The 25,867-nt window shown below is 43.2% G+C and overlaps 1 protein-coding gene across 4 annotated transcripts in view; it reads left to right on the top strand.

Moving 5' to 3' along the window:
* CENPP (centromere protein P) overlaps window positions 1–25,867 on the top strand; it is a 475,725-nt gene that overhangs the window by 91,997 nt on the left and 357,861 nt on the right. The window lies entirely within an intron of this gene.

The raw sequence follows: 25,867 nt of genomic DNA, 5'->3' as shown, positions 1-25,867 counted from the left end.
TTCTTAAACGTATCCCGGAAGGTACAGTTTCCGTCTCCGCCAGTGCTGCCAGGGTACTGTGGGACTAGACTGGCAGAGACGTCCCTGAAGACAGTACAGGAGTCTGAGGAGGGGTCGCAGCACACGGGTCAGGCAGATGCAGCACTGCACGCTCTGATGCGTGTTCGTATCGGTGCGACTTGCAGGCAGGAGCTGGGCTCACTGCTACTATTATACATTGCAGCGGGCGGTAGAGGATGGCTAGTGGCGGCACATATTTGATCTGTGATCGCAGGTGGAGGTGGCCGGTTCCGCCCAGAGGCACTGGGCCGCACCGCCCAAGTTTTGGCCCTGGTTAAGCAGCCGCTGGTTGCTGGGCATAATGTATTGTTATTGTGTCGAAGCTGGATTATTGGCTGAGACAAGATCAGTTTAAAATTAAATCGCAGCGACACCATCTTGCGACTGGCTGCAAGACGCCATTTTGCGGATGGCCGCCTAAGCGCCAGTTTAGATAAACTCACACTTTAGTACATGTGGCGATATTACTATTAGCATCATGCGATTGCATCTGTGACCATCGCCATAAGTTACGACGATTCACCAAAAGCCCATTTCATGACTTTACGTAGTTTGGGTGCTCTGGATAAAGTGTATATTATTATAATTCCCCTAAAGGATATATTGCATTAGCTAAACAGAGCAAATGGCCACGTGACAACTAGCCTGTGTAGACAAGCTTCCTGGATATAACGTCTGCTCTTACTCCAGGTGGCCCTGCTCGAATACACACCTTACATTAGCAGGCTTCCTGCAATAAAATACCTTCAAAGCCAAGAGTGTTATCTTAGGTTTGGGTCTTGTAGCGTGCTAATTTGCATTTACACAAGAGCCTGGGAAAACAAAGGACTACTTTTGAGCCTGGGAAGGGTGGGGGCTGCTGAGAGAGGGGGGGGCGTGTGGAACTATAAGGCTCAGCATTCCACACTGCTAGGTGTTCACTTAGTTTAAGTGAGATTTAAGTGCACCATTTCTCATACACACATTAATACGCACAATTGCGCTGGTAACTAATCGCATATTAGCGAATGCATAAGATCCTATATGAAAACGCTGTTCATTAGCTTTATGCGCACGCATCTGCTCCAAATTAACTAGCATCTTTATATCAAACCCCGCATACTCACACATTACATATCCACATACAAGGTTCCATAAGCTTTAAGGGATAAGACTTAAGTTTGTTCATTTAGTATAAATGCTGTGAAATAAAGATTATTTGGTAACTAAGGTTTTATACATGCTAAGTAAGCCGTGTTTGGTTTTGTACTGATGCGTACTCTTTCAACAGAATTCCGGTATTATCGGTGTGGAGATCGCATCATGCATTCTCAACTTATGGACCGCAGAGACTTCAAGCAACAAAATGTATATTATATGAACAACTGTTAGGATGTTGCATGGGGCGGGAAACCAGAGACCCTCAGTTGTTGGAGGCTGGGTAGTGTGTATTTGAATCAGCCTGTTAAATGCTCTGTAACAGATGTATCCCCCTTGAGGACCAATGGCATCAGCAACAAACTTCTCTATTGTGTTGTCTGTTTCTGGGGGGTATAAATATGTGTGCTCCAACACTGTGTCTTAGTCTTCTTGCTGAATGCTGACTGACGAGGGGTTTCTTGCTGATGCCTAACATCTGGACCAGAGAGCGCTGCGTATGTATAATTGTACTTGGGTCTGTATAATTTCTTTGCGCTTAGATTATATGAGGATCATAGCGTGTAACTGCTGTACTTTTACTTGAATAATACTTTGTGCTTTGGAACCACAGATTCTAGGTCTGAAGTCTTTATTTACTGTATGACTGCGTACGCAAAATAGCGTCATCCTTAGAGGTTTATAGGTAGGATATCAGAAGGTATAGGCAGGGGTATATAGAGGTTCAAATATAGATTCCTTAATTGTAAGAAAATTAGTATGGTACAATATAAATGTATTGTACCCCCATATTTACCACATCATATATCATAATATCTCATTAAATTGTAGAGCTGCAATTTTGAAAAGTTGCAATAAATATCAGTCTATTGGTGCATACACACGGTCAGATAAATTGTCATATTTGTTTGATAACGGTAACGATCCTATTATTATCGTTTAAATCTGACAGCTTCTGGCCCCTGCAAACGACCAAACAATGGTCGATGCGCGGCCACGTATGGTCGTTACCCACGAACGTCGGTATTCCGTGCAAAAAGGCATACCTGTTTACTATAGGGAACTGAGATTGATAATCATGGGTCGTTATAGTTGTAAGGGGCTTGTAGCATGTGTTGGATGTTCGATAGCGATCATCCAACACATGCAGGACGATCAGATAACGACCCGGTCGGTACCCGTCGTACCGTGTGTACGCACCATAAGTGTGTGTTTGAGCATGTCAGAATGACTGAATTTATACATTACCATCCAGCACCAAATTACAATATTTACCATCTCCAGAGTTTGTGTAGTTTGCAGCTTCACATAATCCTGAATTGTTTCCAGGAAAAAGTAGCAAGGTTAGAGTGTCCAGGGAGGAAAGATGAGCTAAGTGCAGGGCCTACAACATTGAATCCTTCAAAATGTCAGTACAAAGAAATGCATTTAGCCCACCCTGGAATGTATATAGTGATGATTAAAGCTGCATACACATACAACGATTTTGTTACCAGCGATTTTATGAACGATTTTCTGTCAGATTATCTGTCAGATTTTTTAAAGTGTAATGAACGATTTTTTTGAACTACAAACGATTTTTGCATATTCCCTTACTGAAAATCATTTAGTTGACAAGTCTGACTGAACTACAAACTACAAACGTGAACGCGCACGAACGATAATCGTTCATCGTTTGACTCAGAAAGTGAACGATTTTTTAAACGATATAGTTTAATGATAATCGTTCAAAACATCGTTGTGTGTGTATGCAGTTTAAAAAAGATTATCTCCTGCCTGCGACTTTAACAGCACAACACTCCCAGTGACCACGCAAACATAAAATAAACAGCATAACACATCTTTATTTAGATGCAATAATAAAAATGGTTTATACAAGTATGTTTAATAGGAATTATCTATATTCAGTAATAAAGATTCAAATTAGTCATACAAGTTATGAGACTGTCAGTTGCAACAATTAACTAATACTGAGCCCCTATGTGTTATTATCTTTCTCAAATCCAGTTGGTGTGCTCACAGGTCTTGGTTAAAGCTAGCATTAATGAACTTACTAGACAACTGTTATTGAAACAAAAGTAGCTGTCATTCATGAATTGCATGGCTTGTACAGAACATTAATGTAAGGGGTTGGGTACGTTATGTCGACCAGAACATTACAGTCAATTTTCTTGTCTGCACCACAATGTCAACACTGTTAAAATACTTTAATTAGTATTTTAACGGGGTCGAGATTATGTTGCAGACAAGAGCTTTATCTAAAATGCTCTTGATGACCTTGTGACCGCATGTGACCAATATAAGTACACGTATCAGTGTGTTCTCACATATATTGTTCCATTATTCAAGTTCCATAGTCCATCTGCGCATCTAATGTGTGGTATGAACGTTGAACTCAAAAATACGTGTCTTGCCGGAATGACAGTGTGACCACTAAGAACAACCTGCAGTACTGTCACATATGTCCAACCCATAATTCATTTAAATGTTCTATTTTACATAAAACCTGAAAGTGATAGGACATTGGTGCTGCTTTCATTTCAAGTTATATTTTTATTTCCTTTATTTACATTTGTTTAGGTGCACATATACTGTATATGCTTTTCATGCCTTTTTCTGCTTTTAGATGGGAAAAAATTATTAAAGATACTGTAACATCTAAAAAATGTTTTACTTAATCACTTGCCTGGTAGGGTTGCATCAGATGGGCTTTCCCTGACACCAGAATGGGCTTTCCCTGACATGGTTGCATCTGATTCAACAAATCAGAAATGCCCGCTGGGTGGCTGCTGGAAGATTATCTCCTGGTCCATCTACATCCTTGTATCTTTTCCCAGGGGTATATTTACAAAAGTGAGAGTTTTTAGATGTTGCCCATAGCAACCAATCAGATTCTAGCTATTAACTTCTAGAAGGTGCTAGTTAAATGTTATGTAGAATCTGATTGGTTGCTGTGGGCAAAATCTCCATTTCTAAAAATTCTCACTTTAGTAAATATACCCCCCAGTGTCTGTCGTGCAGCCAGTCACTGCTGATAGGGCGGGCAGCCCAACAGCACCCCCCTACCCGGCGGCTGCAGAGAGGATCAGCCACTGGGGAAATGTAAAGTTGCGATGTTCCAATTGTCAATGTTCCCATATATTGCTAGTTGATGTTTTGCAATAGATGTTATGTTACGTGTTTTTAATAAAATATATATATATAATATATATATATTTTATAAAAAAGTATTGGACGAGTTTTAAATCGATGTTCTTGATCAAATTATTACCCAATTAAGTGGTTAATTATGCATTCATTTGATATGTTAGAGCAGGCCTGGCCAACCTGTGATCCTCCAGCTGATCAGTGGGAGGGTATGCTGGGACTTGTAGTTTCACAACAGCTTAAGAGCCTCATGTTGGCCAGACCTGTGCTAGAGCCTCTGAACCCCTTCAGTTATTATGAGAGCAACTTATACTGCTTTTATACCTAAATTCCGTGTCTGACACGGAGGTTGGAACAGGGTGCCAAACCGGATCAGACCCGGAATTTAGCCGGCGCCCACCCAGGATATTCCCGAGTCAGCGCCGTTTACACCGGAGCCGAGTGTGCAATGACCCGGCTATTCCGGTGTGGTAATGGATGCCTTGAGATGACGTCATCTCTATGCGCCACTGAAGCCGGCATGCGGCATGCTCCAGGTCATCGTGACCCGGACTGCGCCGTTTACACTGCAGGGTTTCACGGGTCATGCCCGTGTTAAACCCTGCAAGTTACCTGGGTTTAATTGCTGGGAATCAACCCTGTCCCCTTTTACACCAAGGAGCTACCCGGGTTAACTCTGCAATAACCTGGGTTTTAGCTCTGGTGTAAAAGGAGTATTATTCATCTCAGTATAATGTCTGGCTTAAATATGTATGTGATGACTTTATATTATATTGGTGAATTTTTTTTTTCATATTCCTCTTTGAGCCTTATCTTTTTGTTAATAGTTTTATTAAAAGATGTTTTGGTGTTAGTCCCTTCAAGCTTCAGCATATTGCTGAGTTTTTATATATTTATTTTAGGAAAGTCACCAATGATGGGCATTTCACAAGCTAATGAACTATGTTGATTAATTAGCTAATGAGAAACTTTCCTCCTGATTTATGTTGATTACTTAGCAAATTAGAAACTTTCGTCCTTACTTACCTCACATCTTTTTGTAGGAAGTGGCTGATTTAATTTGGCATACAACAAAAACATTTCTACAGATGGTCTTTTATTTTAGCAGTGTTGAGTACTTAGCAGGGATAACTTTATAGTTAGGTAATGTATTTTTGGCAGCTAGAACTGGAAAACTGAATGTAATATCAAATCTTTCCAACACTTACAGTATAGTACATTTATGTATCAACATAACCGTTTTGTTGTCTGTTTGTTCCATTTTAGGCATGGAAATTATTTAGAATATTAATTCTGTTTAGTACTGTTTAGTTTTACTCAGCATCAATTTCCTTATGCTTGATTAAGCTTTGATTTTAGTAGTATATCTGTCTATATCTGTATATTCTGGCTGTGCTTGACCACTTCAAAAAGCTCAGTTTTTAAGTACTTCCATAAATAGTGAATTAATAAAAAAAACTTAATAATTACAAAGCATCTAGAAACTCTCATTCTACTTTCCCCCACACTTAATTTAACCTTCAGCTCTTACATCAGCACATCCGGCTAAGTTAACGTGTCACCGTCGGTCTTGAGCATGAGCTTGAGGTGTATGTCTTGTCTGTCCAACAGCGATATTTAATAATTAATAGAGGGTTAATGACTGAGGATGAGGGTTTGGACAGAACAGTCAACCAATAATTTATTTTGAGGTGCCATAACATTAAAACCACTGACGCGTTAAGTGAATAACATTAATTATCTCGTTACCATGGCACCTCTCAAGGGATGGGATATATTAGGCAGCACGTGAACAGTCAGTTCTTGAAGTTGATGTGTTGGAAGCAGGAAAAATGGGAAATGTCAAGGATCCAAACAACTTTGACAAGGGCCAACTTGTGATGGCTAGATGACTGGGTCAGAGCATCTCCAAAACAGCAGGTCTTGTGGGGTGTTCCTGGTATGCAGTGGTTAGTACCTACCAAAAGAAAGGACAACCTGTGAACTGGCGACAGGGTTATGGGCGCCCAAGGCTCATTGATGTGCATGGGGAGCGAAGGCTAGCCCGTCTGGTCCAATCCCACAGAAGAACTACTGTAGCAGAAATTGCTGAAAAAGTTCATGCTAGCTATGATAGAAAGGTGTCAGAACACACAGTACATTGCAGCTTGCTGTGTATGGGGCTGCATAGCCACAGACCGGTCAGTGCCATTGCTGACCTCTGTCCACCACTGAAAGTGCTTACTTTGGGCCTGATTCAGACCCACTCGCAAGCGGCTGTCCGCTCGCAAGTGGGTCGATGTTGTGCACTGCGCATGCGCATGACGGCGGGAGCTCCGTCGTGCGCATGCGCCAGACGCGACGAGCGAAGGAAAGTCCTTCGCTCGTTGTGTCTGATCAAAGGGGGCATGCTGTCGATGTTGATTGACAGCACGCCCCCTTTGGTGGGCGTGCCGGGGGCGTGCCTCCCTGACGGGGCCGTTGCCAAGGGAACGCCTACCGTCAGAAGCCGGCCCCACTGACATCACTAGTGATGTCAGTGGGAGTGATTTTGGCTCTGATAGAGCCAAAATCACTCCGGGCCTTGCGGTTGAAAACCTCAACCGCAGGCTCCGGCTCGCAGTTTCGATGGTCGCGATGGTCACGACCATCGCGGCCATCAAACTGCACGCTCTAATAGGCTGTGGGTGGTGACCCACAGCTATACGAGCGTCCAGAAGGACGCTCCAGAATTATGGATGGCGGCCCTCATTCAGAGCGTGCGCTCTGCTCAGAGCGTACGACTCTGAATGAGGGCCTTTGTCCTTTACCAGAGTAATGTGCATGTGAGCATCAGAATTGGACCATGGAGCAATGGAAGAAGGTGGCCTGGTCTGATGAATGTTTTCTTTTACATTGTGTGGGTGTGCGTCGTTTATCTGGTGAAGAGATGACACCAGAAGGCACTATGGGAAGAAGGCAACCTGGAGGAGGCAGTGTGATGCTCTGGGCAATGTTTTCTTGGGAAACTTTGGGCCCTGGCATTCATGTGGAAGTTACTTTGACACGTTCCACTTACAGGACCTCATTCAGAGTCGGTCGAAGCGGCCGCACGGTCGTACGGGAAAAGGGTCTGGATATTCAAATGATTCCCTCGCAAGTTGCGTCCCTAAGTTCGGATCGGTAGCTGGCCGACCAAGGGGAAGAAGTGGTCGGAATTCAAAAAAATACGCCCCCTTCTCATACGCATTGCACATCATCTCCGGGCATATAAGGATTAATCGAGACCATCGGGAACCATCGAAACTGGTCGTAGTGCTTAAGGTTGACCATACCCTCTCTTAAGCTCTACGATCATGTCAGTGTAAAAACCTCCCATGTCACATGTGCCATGACGCTACTTTGTTAATTATGCACTCCCATAAACCGTATGCACTCCCATAAAACACCGTTCGCATAATCAGGCACGCCTGCGTTCGGATCTCCACTCCCCCGTTTTCAAGCACCTCCCCCTGTTACCACCCACAAACGCCTCATTCTGTCAGTCAAACTACCGACCTGGCTGTGTTCAAGGAGAGAGAAATTTCTGATCGTAGCGGCTAGTTTGCGCACGTGCATTGCGAACTTTACGTATGCGCAGTATAGCGAACATCGGTGGCGTACGACCGTGCGGCCGCAACGACCGACTCAATGAGGTCCACAGTACCTAAAAATTGCTGCAGACCAAGTACACCCCTTCATGGCAACATTGTTTCCTAATGGTAGCAGTCCCTTTCAGCAGGATAATGTGCTCTGCCACACTGCAAATATTGCTCTGGAATGGTTTGAGGAACATGTCAAAATAAGAGTTCAAGGTGTTGCCATGGCCTCCAAATTCTCCAGATCCCAATCTGATTGAGCCTCTGTGGGATGTGCTGGAAAAACAAGTCTGAGCCACCTTGCAATTTACAGGATTGAACGGATCTGCTGCTAACCAGATACCGCAAGATACCTTCACAGGTCTTGTGAAGCCCATGCCTCAACTTGTCAGAGCTGTTTTGGCGGCACAAGGGGGAGCTACACAATATTAGGCAGGTGGTTTTAATGTTATTGCTGATGGGTTTGAGTGTGTGTATGTATGTGTGTGCATATCTAAAATACACATACCACAAATGTCCCTACTTGGTATGTCACAAAAGATTTTCGTCCTTTACAGTAGTTCTCCGAGTACAAAAGTCTGGCCGCCCCTGCCTTATATATTGTAAGCTTGCGAGCAGGCCTGGCTCTCTGCCTGTTATTATCCAGTCTCGTTGTATGACTATTTTGGTCCCAATTGTAAAGTGCAACAGAACATGCGCTATATAAGTAACTGGGGAAAGGGGGATGGGCTGGACCACACACATCCTAATTTTAAACATAATAATTGATGCTACCATGCTGAGACTAGTAGTGCATTACAGGGAAAAACAATTGCAGACTCTTGTCACTAAAGCTGGGTACACAGTGGAGCAATGTTGTTCCGATTTGGCCAAGGTGAACCCCATCAAATGGGTCCCAAACATTACTAATACTGACACTTTGGGGCTTATGTAATAGCCTGCAGACTCTGGCGACATTCCGCCCTATTCTTAAAGCGTCCGTTATTTAAAAAACACCAACCTGGTGTTCCTGAGCTTAATACTATCTGTAGTACTTCCTGTAGATAGTGTGGTAGAAGCACTGGAGAAGTCTGCGATGACATATATGTGTGTCCCAGATTCCTATCATATGGGTTTTAAAAACCCCAGGAAAAGTCTGCTATGCCAAATAAACCAGAAGTGTCGGCTTTTGGTAAAAGCTGGATAATGGGTCCTAGGGGTGTGGATGTGAGAAGAGAAGGGAGGGCTCCATCCACAGGCCATTCCAGGTGGTGGGCCTTTCAGTCTGAGTGCAGGCTGATTAGTAGTTGCACCTGGAAGTGGCTCAGATAAGCTGTGTTAGGTTTTGATTCAGTGTCTCACATACCCTGGGGAGAAACAGACACTGAGGTTTGTTCAGAGACACTGTGATATTTGAAAGTGCTGTGTTTGTAGTAAGGCAGTAGGCCCTGCCACTTGTAGAATAACCTGTCTAGTTAGTGCCCAGGCGGGATAGGATTTATTTTTATGTTTTGTTTATTTTGTTGATTATATTGCACAATAAAACTGGTTCCGACCAGCTTGCACGAAAACCCTGGACTGGTGTGCTGTTTCCTGGCTGCTGTGTGTAAGGAAGTGTCCATCTACCCCAGGAGAGGAACCCCTCTACCCTGACTATATCACATATGATCACCAGACAATGGCCCTCATTCAGAGGCGGTCGCAAGAAGCGACCGCTCGTTCTGAATGAGGGCGGCCGCTTGTATTTTCTAGTGCGGCCTCCTGGTCGCTAGCTATGCTGTGGGTTACCACCCACAGCTTTAGCGACCAACCAGGTTGATGGTCGCGATGGTCAAGACCATCGCCACCATCGGGGTTTGCGACGAGACCCTAAGGTTGGGTCTTGGCAACCGCAAGCCCCAGGGAGCGTCCTGCTCTGATCGAGCAGGAAGCTCCCCACTGACATCACTGGTGATGTCAGTGTGGCCGCCCCCCCCCGCCCCGCCTACCAGAGCTGTCGATCAACATCGACTGCTGCCCCTTTTGTAGTGAGCTCCTGAGCGAGAGAATTTCTCTCTCGCCTTGGGGCTTGCGCACGCGCAGTGCGGCTGCTGCGCGTGCGCAGGGCCTTAACATCGACCCGGTTGCGAGCGGGTCTGAATGAGACCCAATAACACTTAAAGGACACTCATCTATAGGTGTCAGGATGGGATAGATCGGGCACTTTTTAATACCCTCCCACCATCTCCTGCAGCTAAAATGTTTCTATAGTGTAGGGATTGAGTGCAGAATCCGTTGTTATATTATTACTCATGAGACTGATTACATCATCTGACGCCTTTTTCTCTAGCACCCATTGGCAACAGTAGATGAATGGTGAGCGTTATTTCTAGATATCCACATGTGTGCTATGGATATGTGGGGCTTGTCTTTAGCACATTAGAGGTGTATGTGGAGCACTTAAGGGGTCGATGCACTTATTCCTTATTGTTCTAAAAACGATAAACTATAACCCCCTCCCCCCCGCCCAAATAAAAAAGAAATTTCAGATCATCATCACATGCTTAAAGATATAATAAATAAATTACTTAACTAAACATTTCTGCTTTCAGGAGATATATACTAGTAAACCAATTTGCATTGCTGAATGTTGACTAAATATACATACGTTGGACCTCTGTTTTATGTACTATGCTCCTTTTTCCATTAATCAAAGCTTTTATACCTTCTGTTGGGGGGGGGGGGGGGTGGGAATGGTCATGCAGTATCCAAATTTTGCCATTGTACTGCTGGGTATATGGAGACTGGACTAGAATCCATCTCACTACCTGTTTCTATGCTTTTATTAGTTTTAACACTAGCAAAATCATGCTGTTTAATGTCTTATACATATCGCCCATCATTTATTTATTACCAGTTATTTGTATAGCGCACGCATATTCCGCAGCACTTTACAGAGAATATTTCAGTCCTTCACATCAGTCCCTGCCCCAGTGGAGCTTACAATCTATGGGCCTGATTCAGAGCCTCTCGCTAGATGCGATCGCTTGCACGATGTGTATGCAAATTGCCTAGGCAGTGCAATCGCACAGCAATGCATTAGCACGCCAAGTATTTCTTAGAGAGCGATCACATAGTGTATGCAGACACCCACCAGCCTGTTCTAAGACGCCCACTTGTGCGCGTCATGTCCAGAAAGTGTATGCAACCATCGGTACATTGGGAAACATCAGATGTGATTGCATTGCTTGAGGTTGACTATACCCTGCCGCAATCACTGCGAGCACTTCAGTGTAAAAACAAGCCAGGTGACGTGTACTATGATGTTGTCTTATAATTATGCACACCTCTAAAACACCGTTGAGATGCTCAGGCACGCCTGTGTTTGCACCTCCACTCCCCCGTTTTTAATGGCCAGCACTTGTCACCAGCTACAAACGGCTTCCCCTGTCACTCACTCTGCTGGGCTGTCTATGCGCAGCGAGCGAATGCTTTGTGAACTTTCGCTAAGGTATGCGCATGCACACTGCGATGTATGCGCACACTGCATACACACTGCATACCATCGGCAGCAGCGAGAGTATGCATCTTAGCGAGTGGGTCTGAATGAGCTCCTATATTCCCTATCACATGTACACGCACACATACACACGCTAGGGTTCATGTTTTTGTCAGGCGCCAGATAACTAACCAGTATATTTTTGGAGTGTGGAAGGAAAACGGAGCAACAGGAGGAAACCCACGCAAGCAAGGGGAGAATATACAAACTTCACACAGTGTGATACATGCTGGGAATATAACCTACAACCTCAGTGCTGTGAGGCAGTAATGCTAACTATTACACAATCCGTGCTGTCATTTAAACTTTCGTTTCAAGAAATGACAAAACTTATAGATGAGATTAGTGTTAGCATCTTTATAGAGCAAAGGATTTTCTTGTATTTTAGAGAATTCCACATTAAATGGCCTAGCCAGAGTCACATTGTGACAGCTAGACATATGATGTATTATTCAAAGTAGTAATAATATAAGGTCATATTTTAAGAAAGTAAATGAACCTTGTTTACACAATGCAGTTGATTGAATTGTATTAAATTGCATTTTTGAGTTGTGATTTTAAACCATTAATTGTGTTTGCATTTTGGCAGAAATTGTAAAAATAAATTCTGTTCTATTCCCTTTAGACAGTAGAAAACATTTTTGGGTTTAAACTCATTTTATATAATATAATGCACCCCTACTGTGAAATGTAAGAATATTAGAAGTTAGGCAATTACCCCAGTACTTACACTGATAGGTGCATCTACCAGAGCCGTAACTGGACTTTTTGGTGCCCTGTGCCAGAAAGAGCATTGGCACCCCCTCATTTTTCAAAGGGACATAATGCACCCGAAACAGGGCCATGGCCACATGGGGAAGGGCCAGGGAAGAGATAGGAGAGACCAGGAGATGCTGGGGATGAAATAAGAGGAAGCTACAAGCAAGAATGATAATAAACAGAAATTTGACAGGCCCAAACAGCGTCCCCTGACCTGTGGTGCCCTGTGCGATGGCACCGGCCGCACTACCCTAGCTACGGCCCTGGCATCTACTGTAGGGTGTGTGGAGGGTCCAGGGGTCCCCACAATGCACACCCTGCAACAATACATTATTTTTGCGCCTCTGGTGTTCGACGCTTCAGAAGTCAACAGGAATATGTGTGGCTGCCATGTTCCTGGAGACCTGCACATGCCAAGTAGGGTCTCGCACATTCTACTCGGAATCGGTATGATATCCCAGCTGCCGCATGGCCGGGAGTTCGAATCCCAGCTGCGGCAGCCCGACAAAACAGCAGAGCCCGGCAGTGGAAGCCCGACAGCGCTGGAAATCCTGATTGTGGTAAGATAAGTATTAACTAATCTAACCTAACCCCCATAACCCTCCCTTGGGGATGCCTAACCATAACCTCCCCCCCTGTGCCTAACCCTAATCCCCCCTCTAAGTGCCTAACCCCCCTTCCCCGCTGTCTAAACCTAAGTCCCCTGGGGGGGGTGACCCTAAGCCCCCCTCGGGGTTGCCTAACCCTAACCTTCCCTATCCCATAGCTTAACCCTAACCCTCCCGGGGAGGGGTGCCTAACCCTAAGTCCCCCCCGGGTGCCCTAACCCTCCCAACCCCCCCCCCCCGAGCGGCTGTCCGCTCACAGCGCCCGGCATGCGTTCGATCGGGATGCCGGGTGCCGGTCTCCCGGCGTCGGGAAAATGACAGGCGTCTAGATATAGACGCCGGTCATTTATCCCACGCCGGGATAAAGCAGTCGGGAATCCGGCAGCCGGCTTCCCGATTGTATACCTTCTACTCTGCAACTGCACCTGTGAGAGGGGGCCACTGTACAGGGAGATTGCACATGGGCCCCATCCTCTCACAAACAGCTCTTGCTTACACCATTTTCTAAATAAGAGAAGGTAATTGTTTTGATTTATGTCACTTTAGGTTTTTTGTTTGTTTCTTCTTATTTACCTAAGGACATTTTGGCAAAAAACACTGTTAATATTTTGTAGTTTTAAAACAGGAATAGAGCTAAACGCAACAATTTCTGCATTCTCTGATGTTTGACAAAGTACAGGCTCCTTTTCTGTTAGTCTGACACTTGGAACATCTGCAGTTCAGGCTTCAGCTACAGTACCCGGAGGTTTGACATATGCTGTCTTTACAAATAAAAAGTCCGGTCTTTCTCATTCCTCATAATTTATGAGTCAGCTGGTAATTCTGACAAGAACTACTTCATTTGTATTGCTAGAGAAAAGATTAGAATGGCGGAGAAGGAAAAAGCCATTGTCAAATCACATGCTAGGAAAAATGCAATATTTGTAATAAATACAATTTTGTTCTATTCCATCAAAACCAAATACGTTACATATATGTTCATGTTTTAATCAAAGTATTTCCACATCTGGGACCAAAATGGCCTCTACACCCTTTATGTTTTTATTATCCACCATAGAATATTTTGTTATTAGCTCTACATTTGAGTATGGCATTGAACTGTAATGCTGGGTACACACTAGACAATGTGTGTACCCAGCACCGGCAGATTCGATGGCACGATATTAGGGGCGGTCCATGTACACTGCACAATTTGGTGTACAAACGCCAGATATGTCTATACCCCGCTGCATCCACAATCATGGTGTCTTTCGCTGGATCTTGAGAATTGCGTGCACTGCAGGCAGACCTGAAGATGCGACAAATGACGCATGGGAGTGCACAATAGCACGTACACACTGGACGATGTTGGTAATTTGGCATTAAGATTCGCCCCAAAACGGCAAATCGTCCAATATATCGTCTAGTGTAGTGGTGGCCAATAAGTGCCCCCCCCCCCATCTATAGAACTACACATCCCAGCATGCCTTGCCTCAACTTTGCTATTTGGCCATGCTAAAACTGTTGCAAGGCATGCTTTGATGTGCAGTTCAACATCAGCTGGAGGACGCTTATTGCCCTCCCCTGGTCTAGTGTTTACCCAGTCTAAGGGGTAAATTTACTAAGAATCAGGATTGTCCTGATTTGCAAAGTGATTCATCTCGCTGGAATTCGCCTAAACTTGAGTGATTTAATCTCTTTTTATCTCAAAATTACCAACAGGCGATTTGATGCTAAACGAGTTTACCGATGCTGGTGATGTAGGTCGAGATTCTAGGGTGATTTGTAAGCAAGCTCGAGTGAATTATGTCACCCGAGATTGCAGTGACTTCACTCTGCACAACTCTCCCTAGCAAGCAGCCTGCACATATCAGTGAGATATGTGTAAGCTGCTTGCGTTGTACCTGTAAAAAACAGGTTAATGTTTAAAAAAAAATTATGTAAGGTTCCCCCCCCCCCAAAAAAAAACACTAACCAGCCCCAGACTTGCCAGCCAGTCCTGGTTCTTAAAATTACAGGGAAATGTGTAGGGTTCCACAGTAATTTAAGAACCAGCACCAGGCAGCAGTGACACACCTGGTTTTAAATATATGGAGAAAAAATTTGGCGCGAGGTTCCCCGTATATTTAAAACCAGCTCCGGACCCTTTCTAGCGGGGGACTGATGCCACAGCCAGGGGAGTTATTACACCGGGCCCCCCAGCCGCACATCAGCCCTGACTGCTAGTCAGCCCACGCCAGGGACACCTGGGGATTGGGGACCACTCCAATAAAGGAGTCACCCTCTCCAGGGCACCCCTGGCCTAGGCTGATAGCCCGGGGCTATCCCTGCCACGTCTGGGCGGTGGTTGGCGGGATGATAGTGTATGTAGTGTTAAAAATAGAATTATCAACATTGTCTTTACAGTGGAACTACAGATCCCGGCAAGCCTCCAACGCATGCTGGTTCTTGGAGAACCACAAGTACCAGCATGTGGGGCATTAAGGGCCCGCTGGTATCTGTAGTTCAGCTGTAAAGAAATGTGTAAAAAAACACACTGTGAAAGTAAACATTTATTACATCCATACACACTCACACATACTCACCTGCTGCCAGATGTTCACGTCCCCTTCTTAATGTAAAGTATCCAATGGAAGTACCTGTAAAAAAAGATCCAATACTCACCTTTTGTCTGACCTGACCGCTAGTCAGCCCATTCCAGGGATTCCTGGGCAGTTGGGGACCCCTTCAATAAAGGGGTCACCCTCTCCAGGGCACTCCTGGCCTAGGCTGATAGCCCAGGGTTATCCCCGCCATCCCTGGTATCCAATGGAAGTACCTATAAATAAAGATCCAATACTCACCTTTTGTCTCACGATGTTCTCCGCAGAAATCCAAATAGGGCCCCGGACACACTGTATCAACACACTACAGCAATTTTAAGAACCAGGACTGGCTGGCAAGTCCGGTGCTGGTTAGTCTTTTGGGGGGGGGACCTCATGTCATTTAAAAAAATAATTAACCCTATTTTAACCATTTACAGAAAGAAACCTACACAAATCACACAGCTCACAGCTTAATCTTGAGAGATTGAAAAGTGATTTTGACAGAAAGTTTGCTACTATCTCACCCGAGGTTGTCATCCTGATTCTTGGTAAATTTGAGAGATGTATGTTTTAGGTGAAAAGTACTTCCGATTTGGCCCGATGGTGATTTGATTCGAGATTGCTATCTCACCTGAGTTTTACGAGTAAGATGAGAGAAATCTCTCTCTAACTCACCCAACTTTTGCCTTTAGTAGTTTTGTAAGCAGGAAAAAAATTAATAAATCACCCGAGATGGTCATCTCGACCTATCTCGAATCTTAGTAAATTTACCCCTCAGACTTATTCATCAGCCAAATTGCCTTTTCTTTTGAAGAGAAGTACAGCTTAGAATGGTTGTAATAAATATAGACAGTATGGCCAATAGTGAGCATTATATTATTATACAAATAAAAATTACACTGTACTATACACATAGGGGGTGATTCAATTAAGCGAGTTCCCAGAGGAACCTTGCTTGATATGCTGCTGCGCACACTTCTGAGTATTGCGGTACACATTTTCTCTGCTTAGTTTTGTCTTGTCAAGTGTTACAAACGTCTGCTGAAATGCTCACTGTCAATTCATTTAATGCGTTAATGCTGACTGGCACCAAATCACTGATCTAATCCCAACGGGATCTGGTCTAAAGATCTACAGTAAAAAGGTAGACAATGTCTAGATAGACACCAAATGTTAGACAGTCAATAGGTTGACAGGGACTAAAGGTTAACAGGGAGAAAAGGTCAATACACTAAAGGTCCACATGTAAGAAGATCGACAGGTACAAATGGTCGACAGGGTCAAAAGGTCTTTGGTTTTTTCTTAGGGTTAGGCACATACACCGATGGTTAGGGTTAGGCACTTACCAGAGGGTTAGGGTTAGCCACTAGAATGGACGGTTAGAGTCAGGCAACTACCCCGACGATTAGGGTTAGACGCGAGGGTTAGGCACCAAGAGTTAGGGTGAAGATAAGGGTTAAAAAAAACAACCTTTTTTGTGTGTACTTTTTGACTTTGTCGACCTTTTGTCCCTTTCAACCTTTTATCCCTGTGGACCTATTGACTGTCTAACATCTGGTGTCTGTCTAGACATTGTCTACGTTTTTACTGTAGATATTTCAATCCACACCCAATCCCAACATTATTTCTATTTTAGATACCTAGCTGAGGAAAACTGAGCTTAATAGTTATTGAGAATACCGAAAACAAGTAAAACAGTAGTGTACAACAGGTTGAATCTCCCATATCCAAAATGCTTGGGACCGGGGGTATTTTGGATATCGGAATATTCCGTATTTTGGAATATTTGCATATCATAATGTAATATCTTGGGAATGGGACCCAAATCTAAACACATAATGCATTTATGTATTATATACACCTTATACACACAGCCTTAAGGTAATGGTATACAATATTTTTAATAATTTTGTGCCCTAAACAAAGTTTGTATACATTAAACCATCTAATAGCAAAGGTTTTAGTCATGCTAAAAAATTCCGTATTTCGGAATATTTGAATATGGGAGACTCAACCTGTACCATTTTACAAAACAAGATAAGCAGGGTCCACACCTAAAGAGTATTCTGTCCAATTTGTCTGGGTGAAAATTTTGTAGTGTTTCAGAGTAAATGATAATCGGCCATTTGCTCCCAAACACTGAAAAACAGACAATGGTCGTTTAGACAAATTGGTTGAATCCGTTTGATATAACCAATTTATCCGAACAATCGTTTGTTCATTTTCCAGCATTTGGGAGCAAATAGTTGATTGTCATTTGCTCCCATACATTACCAGATTTTCGTTTTAACCAGACAGATAAATCTTTAGATGTATACCTAGCTTTAGAGTATCCGTAAACACTCATTTGTTAAAGCTGTTTTCACCAGAAAATGTTATCGCTGTCAATCAACTGAATCCTCTTATATTGCTGCAAGTATATCAAAGAGGGGTTAATTTTTATCCACGTCCTACAGCTCTCTGTGTGAGGTGCTCGGAAAATAATGTTGTATGTTTTCTCTTAGAATTGTAGGCTGTTGCCAGTTTGTGGACCTCCTGTGTGTTTCTTTTGGCTTTTGCAGAATTCAAATGCTTTTGGAAAGTTTTTACATGTCTCCACAAAATTCCCATTCTAAAAACACATCCCACTTATAGTAAACATTCATTTAAGTGACAATAATAATAAGAGTTTTGAAAGCCCAAATAAATCAGATCCATATTTTTGTCTGGATTGGGAGTAAGCAAGTGTCTGTGTGTGCACTGAAGGTGTGTTCTATCGGTCTGAGTGGCTAGCGTTGTCCATTACCTCTGTTACCACAACCATCAACTGTGTGTAACTATAGACTTGGAAAGTGTATGTGGTATTTGTCTAGGACTTGAAAACTAGCTATCAATCCAGATGGCTGAGAGTTTCTCTCGAGTCATTGTTAATAAAGAGAATTGATCACTTTTTTTTTTTCTTTTACAGAGCAGCTTTTTAGGTTACAGTGAGGTAGGGTTAAATGAACCAAGAAGTCCTCCAATGTAAAGAATACAAAGCCTTCTTTAACTACTTAACTGACAAATTCTTTTTCCAAAAACCGCCTCAAAATTGTCAGTTTCTTTTATGATTGAATTAGGTCAAGAACATAATTTTAAACTTATCCATCACTATTTTATATTAAAAAAAAATATTTTTTGAAAAGACAGTATACCATAAAAATAGCAATTTGTATGTTATACTGCAGTGATGGCCATTGACAGCTGTACCATCGATGGTTCAACCATCGTTAGAAGCCATCAACTGTTTAGCGATTGGTCGAGGAAATCTGTGTAGACCACAACTGCCGATATTTCAGAAACATCGATTGAGGGTTGCCAGAGCCGCTGCTGCTGCTCCTACACAACAGTGATCACTGTAGAGCTGGAGCCGCAGCGGGAGGGTGTCCCGCTGGCGGCCCGGATACAGAGCAGAGCGGCGGCTACCAGTGCCGCCGCTGCTGCTCCTACACAACAGTGATCACTATGTGATCACTGTAGAGCCGGAGCCGCAGCGGGAGGATGTCCCGCTGGCGGCCCGGATACAGAGCAGAGCGGCGGCTACCAGAGCCGCCGCTGCTGCTTCTTACTGAAGGGGTGGGTCCGGCTGCCCGATCACTGCTGGCCACAGTGATCGGGTCACTGTTGCTAGCCCATGGAAATTCCCGTTAGGGAGGTACTGACGGTGCCCGATCACTGTGGCCAGGAGTGATCGGGACACAAAGGAGGGGAAGCCACGGGTGTAGATTAACTTCCCATAGCCGCCTAGTGGCCATTTCTGACTGGTCGTATCAGATACGACCATGTCAGGGAAAGCCCAGTCTGGTATGGTCGTATCTGATACGACCGTGCCAGGCAAGTGGTTAAAAAAAAGGCTTGAAAAGTGTTTGTTAAAAAATATAATTTCCTCACAAAACAAAGTACATTTCCTATAAAAACAAAAGCAAAAAAATTAATTAATATTGTCTTCAGTTAATGAATTTTGAGAAGACACGTGAAATTTACTCCGTATATGCTCATTTTAATCAATGAGGCATCAGGAAGTACTGGTTAATAGCAAGGGAAGATATGTAAGGCCATGTACTTGAATGGGAATAGAATTACGTCACCCTAGATTACGAGATTTTTTTCCTTACCACCGCTGGGCCAAAAATGTCTTATTGAGAAATTCAGCAAAATTAAATGAAGTATATTGTACTTAGATGTCACCCATAGGTTCAGTTATGTGGTGGTTGACAGGGCTGTGCTTCTTTTTGGCCATATATTTTCTGATAGGCAAAACCAGTGTTGGCGGCTGCCAATCACACTGACTAAATATAATTTTATTTCGTACTAGTCTGCCAACCCGAGTCACCGCTGCAAGTGCCCTGTGGACACCCAGTTTGGGAACCACTGGAATAGTGTATAGAAATGTGAATACATATGCACAAATGCACCTCATATATTAAACACCACTGTTTATATAGATCTGCTTTTTATAGGCTATACCGTTTTGTTTAATGCAGTAAATAGACATTTAGATTTCTACATTAGTTAAAATGTCGGCGGTCGAAATCCCGGCATCGGAATCCCGACCTGTGGCCAGAATACTGGCGCCGGAATCCCGTCATCACTTGAGATGCTGACCCTGGAATCCCGACCGCTGGCATCGCAAATGTAAGTATAGTGCGGTGGTTTACGCCGAGAGGATAGGTTTAGGTACCAATGGGGGGGGTGTCAGGGTTAGGCTGCGGGCAGTGGGGATTAGGGTTAAGCACTAACGGGGGGAGCGTTAGGTTTAGGCACCAAGGGAGGAAGGTTAGGTATAGGCATTAACGGGGAGCTTTAGGGTTAGGCTACGGAGGGGGGGGTAGTATACTTATTGTGCCCCTGTCGGAATTCTGAGCATCGTGATGCCGCTGTCTGACTTTTGACCATCGGAATCCCGACTGCCGGTCTCGCATGTATTCCACATTAAGATACTTAGCTGGTCTGCTGCTTTCCATATAATTCTGCCTGCATCCTTAAGTGTTGTATGAATTCTGAAAGTGCAGTGAAAAGTTGGCACTCCATAGTAAATATTTTTATTAAGTAGCTTAAAAATATAAAATGTTTAACAATAAAATTTGTTCTGGCAGCAACACTTAACATCATAAGAACCATTGACACACATATACTGTACACACACTATTTTTATATAGCGGAATAGATTGCATAATAATGCAAACGTGTACTTGACGCGTTTCATCAATTGGACTTCATCAGATGTACTTTGGGAGGTATTATGCAATATCGTCTGCTGTCTGAATACTTTTAATGTGACAGCAGTTTTAATGTGTCTGTTGTCCCTTTCACACTCACATTTCTAAATAAATATATAAATCAATGTCTTGCTGTTTGTGTCATTAGCCAACAGCTTTATTTGCAAAGGGTACAAACAATAAGTAATCTGCCTTTCTTCGCCCTCAATCATTATGATAGAGGGTCATCTCCAATTTTGATAACATTTTATATGGAGGTTGGCATATTTGTCAGACTAACTTAGGGATTTTTTTCTTTCCCGATATGCAATATTTGTAAAACTATGGCCCTCAAAGTGGGGATATATGCTACATTCACTGACTCCGCATTCCACAATCAGCAGGTGGGGATGATCTATAAAATTGGTCCACTTGACATAAAATAACCCTGAGGTTAAATGCTTTGTGTGTGTGTCTGTGTGCCAAACATGGAGATATGTTTGTATCACTGTTGCCTTTCTATTCCAGTCCCTGGACATTTTTCCTGCATGACCAAATATATTTTTTGCTTTAATCCCTGTATATGCTCAACCTGTTTTCAAACTTCTATTTCCAAAAGTATTTAGCATTTTAAATAGCCTGTATGTGACTTGACGCTGACATGTCCAATATCACCATGCTGCCAATTTATAACAGATTCTGTCTTGCCACTATTGAATTGTGTTTAATTTTTATGATGTGACTTTGGGGTACCTGTATGCTCTCTGAAGAACTAATTTATGATGTATGTTGCAGTGTCCTACATCTTCAGTATAAGGACTTTCTACATACAGTAACTTAACATAAAACCAATGCTGGTGTTTGAGCTGGATAAACAGGGTGTTTCATCTGTATATACGTGTAACTATTAATGTATTCAGATTTTTCTGCTGTCTATTATATTCCAAATGTGAGAAAGTATGTTATAGGTACACTTCATATAGGTACAGTTCATTTTGTTTATCCATCTTCTCTATTCTATAATATAATATTTTTACAAATGTGTACATACTGTAGGATGATAGGAAAACTGTTGCAGTCAAATTCAACCTGATTATTGATCTGTAGCAGTCACGATATATGCCTAGGGGATCCATTTCAGAAATGTATAGGAGTCTCTCCAAAATATACTGTATGTGGAATCAAGTTGGGATAACATTTCCCAATATTTATTTATATTTTCCTGCCACATAACTGCAACATATTTACACATGGATCCGAGATACTAGCATTACATCTGCAGACTCCCATGACAATCTTGTATTGCCTTTACTTTCGAATAATATTGGACTACTATATAAAACAACAGTATAGAAACCTGCATGTCAATTATTTCAAATGTGCAGAGAGATTTGGTGTTTTGCAGTGGTTTTCTGGCATTCTGATGTAAAGGCTTAGGCCCGTATTCAATTAGGGAGCGAAAAGTCCGTGCTGGACTTTTCGCTCCACATCAGAGCTTTTCTGGGGATAAAGTATCAGGCGCGTGCCCACTTTATCCCTGTATTCAATTTAAAATGAGCGAAAACGAGACCCGGCGAATTGGGATCTACGAAAAAAACGTGAATTTTCGGGAAATAATTGTAGGACCCCCCTAAAGATGTCCAGACAGGAAAATACTTACCTGTCGGGATTAGAACTGCCGGTCTTCCAGCGTCAGAATTAGAATGCGACCAGCTGTATTTCATACCGATCCCACTGCAACATGGTTTATCCATGTTGAAATCTGCTCCTTTTATGTGCTTTTCTCCCAACTCTGACTAAGCCCCAATATATTCCTGCATGTACTTCGTAATCTGTGTGCAACAAAATATTGTTATCTATAATTGTTTCATTTGCATCGTGCAAGACCTGTAACTTGGATGTACTTATGCATAGTTTTATGGTTACTCAAACATGTAAGCTATTCTCGGTGGCCTGTATACTGTGAAAATTATTATTTTTTTTAAATATTAATGATTCCTCCAAACATTTGCATATACAGTTTTGGATGTCGGGAAACGCTACAAGGTCAGGGTCGTAACTAGGGTTGTGCGACTGCTGTGCCAGCAAGGGTGCAAGGCCAAGAGGTGAACAATTGATAACCCTCCCCTCCCGCAGCCTAACCCTCCCCTTCAGCACTCTAATTCTCCCTTCCCACAGCCTAACCCTAACTCTCCCCTCCCACAGCCTAACCCTCCCCTTCAGCACTCTAATTCTCCCTTTCCACAGCCTAAACCTAACTCTTCCCTTCAGAACCCCAAACCTTCCTTCCCACAGCCTAACCCTCCCCTTCAGCACTCTAATTCTCCCTTTACACAGCCTAAACCTAACTCTTCCCTTCAGAACCCCAAACGTTCCTTCCCACAGCCTAACCCTCCCCTCCCCTCCCGCAGCCCTAACCCTACCTTTCAGAACCCTAAACCTCCCTTCCCCACAGTCTAACCCTCCCCTTCGGCACCCTTACCCTCCCTTCCCGCAGCCTAAACCTAGCCCTCTCCTTCAGCACCCTAACTGCCTTCCCGCAGCCTAACCCTCCCCTCCTGCAGCCCAACCCTAATACTTACCGTTTGAAGTTGTCAGCATTTTGACCTGTCGGGATCCCGCAGCCACTACAGTGTGCACCGGGACTGTCAGGATGCCAACTACCTCCCTTCAGTGCCTACCACAGTGGCTATATTCAGTCATTATTTGGAGGCTATACGGTAGAGAAAAAACGATCACCTATAGTTTTGATTGTGATTATATTGAAATACTGATTTTATGTGTTAATTTGATCTCATTGCTCTGTGTCAGCTTGCTCATCCCACAAAAGAGAACAGGGTCTCCCGGCGTCTGGGAAATGACAGGCATCTAGATATAGACGCCGGACATTTATCCCACGGCAGGATAAAGCAGTCGGGAAGCCGGCTGCCGGGATTCCGGCAGCCGGCTTCCCGATTGTATACCTAATAAGGAGGTGGTGTACTATAGGCTAGGTGTGTGTGGGATGAAGACAAAATTGGGGATAGAGAAAAGATTGTAAACATACGCAGACATTTTTAATACTTTATGAAAGTCTGTCTTCAATGTGTTTAACATTGTATTACTTTAATATATGATACCAACCATAATTTCAAGCACATCAATTCAGCATTACTCCATGCAAAGCTTTATTACAAAAAAATAGCCTTATCAAACTATATAAAAATGATGTCATGACAGATGTGTAAAATGATTTAACAATGTAAACCTCATTTCATGCCAAAGTATTGTTTATATAAACCTGTCTGTGTCTAACATCTGTTCTGTGTGTGTGTGGTGCTTGGCCTATATTGTGACAAAGGAAAGGAGTATTACATGAATAAGATTACAGGGTTCATAAGTATAGCAAGAAGCTGGCCCTTTTGCTGTTTAAATTATTGTAACTCACTTGATTTCATAGGTGTCTGCTCTCTATATCACAGTAAGTCCTGTCTTCTATACAGACAATGCAGTGACCGCTGATACCTAAATTATTCTACTTTTCATTCATATTTTGCTGCAATTACATTATATATTTACTGCAGGGCATTTGTCACTTCACTGTGCTGGACCAGAATGCAATGACTACAAACTAAATCTCTCATGCCAAATTCTGTTTTCTCTCATGCCAAATACTGTATTCTTGTCTAGAGCAGTAGGCTTAACAGGAGGAAATTGTGACAAATGAGGCAATAATCCTGTTCATAAGCATCAACTACATTTGCTGTTAGCTATAAATGCGCATGTGACATAAAAAGATGTTTGAACTAAGAAAATCAGATTTTGTACTGCCTGAAGCTGGGGGATCATCATATTTAATAAATTCCTATTTTGTTTCAGGATATTATGGATTGTATATTCTTTTCTCTCTCTTGAGTACAGAATTTTTCCACATTGACCAATTTCAGATTTCGTTGAAAGATATATTTACTTAAGTGCCATGTTAGCAAGCATCCAGTCTCCCTTCCCATTTTGTTCCATTGAATTGAGTGGCAGGCATGTGGTTTCCTATCTGACCTCTGGGAGATATTGTTAGGGAGAAGTCCAGGTGTGAGGGGTTGGGGGCGTAGTGCTATGAATCATAGAATCGCTGTCCCGTCCCCAAAGTGTAAAGAATCCACGTAATCGCTGTCTTGCCCCCACTATGTAATTCCATGACATAAGTTTGCAGCAAGACAGAAACAGTAGCAATGTACATGTCCACCTTTAAGACTGCCCCGTGTCTATCTTAAAACTGTAATGGTGATGGTCACTCATTGCAAATAGTGGACCTAGATAGTTTTTATGTTCCAGACATTGCTGTTTTTTTTAGTTATCTGAACTGCACCAGTTCGTCTGTGGCACTAAATTGCATGAGTACCACCAGTGCCTGATCAACCATTAAGCTAAATATGATGCAGCCTAAGGTGCCAGGACTTGGGGAAGAGAGGGGTAGTAGCAAGCAGTTGGCAACAGTATAATAAAATTACCTAATTCCCATTTTGGATGCGGCCGCACAGTTCAATTAAAAAACATTGATACAGTAGTTATCTGGCCATCTCAAAGTGGTTTGGAGGACCATGTAACTTACTGCTAAAACCTTTGGATACATTTTGTGCTACAGTGCCATCTGGGTTGCCTGAAGAGCTGCATGTTATTATCTTTAGTCTTTGCATTCTCTAGAAGACAGTTTTCTCTACACTCCACAAACATCATTACATTAGTAGATGCCAAGATCAAGCCTTAATTACCTGCACATGTGACCGGCAATTTCCTGAGCAGGCATATATACTGTGGGCCTGATTCACTATGGATCGATATTCTGCTTATACACATGCAACGCAGTTGCTAATATCAGTGGTGACATGCAAATGTGTGCAGTCTCATTGCGATTGCAGCCTGACATAAAAGATGCCCACTTCCCCATACTTACATCCGTATACTTGGCCAACATAGCGAAACAATCGAAGCCCAGACCTTACTCAGGAATTGCTTACTTTTACGCATGCTATGATGCCTCACGCGGCATCTGGTATCGCATTGGATAATTTATGCACGCCCCTGCAACGGCATTGAAACCTACTGGCACACATGCGTTCACCCGACCACCCCTCCGTCACCACCCACAAATGGCACTTCCTGTCAATCATTCTGCCATGGGTCTGCGTAGCCTCTGCAATCGCAGTTCCGATCACAGCGTCTGCCTTGCGCACGCCCACATCGATGCATACGCATGAGCAGTGCAAATTACACGACTAATTGCGTG

This window comes from Taudactylus pleione, unplaced genomic scaffold (genome assembly GCF_031769625.1).
Source record: "Taudactylus pleione unplaced genomic scaffold, aTauple2 ptg000726l, whole genome shotgun sequence".
NCBI lineage: Eukaryota > Metazoa > Chordata > Amphibia > Anura > Myobatrachidae > Taudactylus > Taudactylus pleione.
This window is presented reverse-complemented; position numbering and strand designations above follow the sequence as displayed.